We start from the raw sequence: 2,408 nt of genomic DNA, 5'->3' as shown, positions 1-2,408 counted from the left end.
ATTTTTCTCTATTGTTTTTCTGGTTTTTGTTTGTTTGTTTGTTTGTTTGTTTTTTGACACAGAGTCTCACTCTGTAGCCTGGGCTAGAGTGCTGTGGCATCAGCCTAGCTCACAGCAACCTCAAATTCCTGGGCTCAAGCAATCGTTCTGCCTCAGCCTCCCAAGTAGCTGGGACTACAGGCATGCGCCACCATGCCCAGCTAATTTTTCTGCATATTTTTAGTTGGCCAATTAATTTCTTTCTATTTATAGTAGAGACAGGGTCTCGCTCTTGCTCAGGCTGGTTTCCAACTCCTGGCCTTGAGCGATCCGCCCGCCTCGGCCTCCCAGAGTGCTAGGATTACAGGCATGAGCCACTGCACCTGGCCTGTTTTCTGTTCATCGATGTCAGATTTTATCTTTATTATCACCTCTTCTCTATTCTGCTTAACTTGTATTTAATTTTCTCTTATTTTTGTAGTTTCTTAATTGGAAGCTGAATTCATTAATATGAGACATTTATTTTTTTCTAATATTCTGAGCAGCTTCTCACCAAGTCTGATTTGTTTTGTTTTCATTTTCATTCAGTGCAAAAGACTTTCTAATTTCCCTTTTAATTTCTTCTTTAGTTTATAGCTTAGAAGTGTGTTATTTAGTCTCCAAATATTTGGGGATTTCTCAAGCATCTTTCTGTTATTGATTTCTAATTTAATTTCATTGTGGCTGCTTTTAAGTTGTTTCTCTTTAATACTGATTTTGAGCAAGTATTTTGATTAGGTGTATGAAAATTTGATGTAGTTTTTTTTATGTTTCCTTTGCTTGGAGTTTGTTGAGCTTCTTGAATCTATGGATTTATATTATAGTTTCTGTTAAGTTTGGAAAATTTTCTCTCTTCTCCTTCAGGGACTTCAATTATTTTTATATTGGACTACTTGCAGTTGTCAGAAAGCTTACTAATGTTCTTTTCCATTTTTAAAATTCTTTTTTCTCTGTGTGGTAGTTACTATTGCTATGCCTTCAAGTTCACTAACCTTTTCCTCTGCAATTTCTAATTTGTTATTAATCTCATTCAGTATATCTTTTTTTTTTTTAAATCTCAGACATTGTAGTTTTTATCTCTGGAAGTTCAATTTGTATGTCTGATAATCTTTGGTTGGATGCCAGACATTGTAAATTTTACCTTTTATGAAGCTGGACACTTTCATATAACCATAAATCTTCTTGTCCTTTGCTCTGGAATACAGTTAAATTTCTTGGAAACAGTTTGATGCATTCAGGTCTTACTTTTATGACTTGTTATGTGAGTGTGGAGCAGTGTGAAATCTAGGGCTAATTTCCTCCCTATACAGTTTGGACGTCTGGCTCCTCCAAATCTCATGTTGAAATTTGATCCCCAGTGTTGAATGTAGGGCCTGGTGGGAGGTGTTTGGGTTGTGAGGGCGGATCCCTCATGAATGGCTTCCTGCCCTCCCAGTGATGATGAGTGGGTTCTTGGTTTATTACACATGAGAGCTGGTTGTTTAAAAGAGCCCTGGCACCCCCTCCTCTCTCTCTTGCTGCTTCTCTTACCAAGTGACACTTCTGCTCCCCCTACACCTTCCATCTTGGTTGGAAGCTCCCCGAAGCCCTAACCAGAAGCAGATGCTGGCGCCAGACTTCTTGTACAGCCTGCAGAACCATGAGCTGAATGAACCTCTTTTCTTTATAAATTACCCAGCCTCAGGTATTTTCTTTATAGCAACACAAATGGACTTATACACTCCCCTAATGAGGCAAGACCTTCCTTAGTACTCTACCCAGTGACCTCTGCATTCTGAACAGGCACTATTCTTGGCCCTGTGTAAGAGGAAAGCACTACTCCAACACATTCAGATGGTTCTTTCCCCAGCCTTAGGTAATTTCCTCATGTGTGTGCTGATGTACTCTGTTGAACACTCCAGGGGTTCCTCTGCAGATCTCTGGGGCTCTCTCTTTGTGTAGAACTCTCCTTTCTGGTACTCTTCTTTATAAATTGTAGTTGCCTTGGTCTCTCTGAACTCTCAGCTCTGTAACCTCAGCTAAGGAAGTGCTGGGCTCTGCCTTAGTTTCCCTTCCCTGTGCCATGGCCTGAAAACTACATCAAGTCTGTTAAGCTGGGCAATTGTACGCCTCACCTCACCTGTTCACCACTTCTCAGACAACACTATCCTTTGTTGTCTGACATCCAGTGTCTCGAAAAGCCATTGTTTCATGCATTTTGTGTTTGTTCCTTTATTTAGCTGGGTTCCAGGTGGGAAGGTGAATCTGCTTCTTGTTACTTCATCTTGGCCAGAGGCAGAAGTCAGGACCTTTACTCTGAGATGGACAGTTTGGAGCAAAAGGGTGAAATGAGTTAACACTTTACAGGACTCTTCTTGTTGCTATGTTGAGGACAGCCTAAAGAGGGTTGA

The sequence above is a fragment of the Microcebus murinus genome, chromosome 19 (genome assembly GCF_040939455.1).
Source record: "Microcebus murinus isolate Inina chromosome 19, M.murinus_Inina_mat1.0, whole genome shotgun sequence".
In the NCBI taxonomy this organism is placed as follows: Eukaryota; Metazoa; Chordata; class Mammalia; order Primates; family Cheirogaleidae; genus Microcebus; species Microcebus murinus.
Note: the sequence above shows the minus strand (reverse complement) of the source record.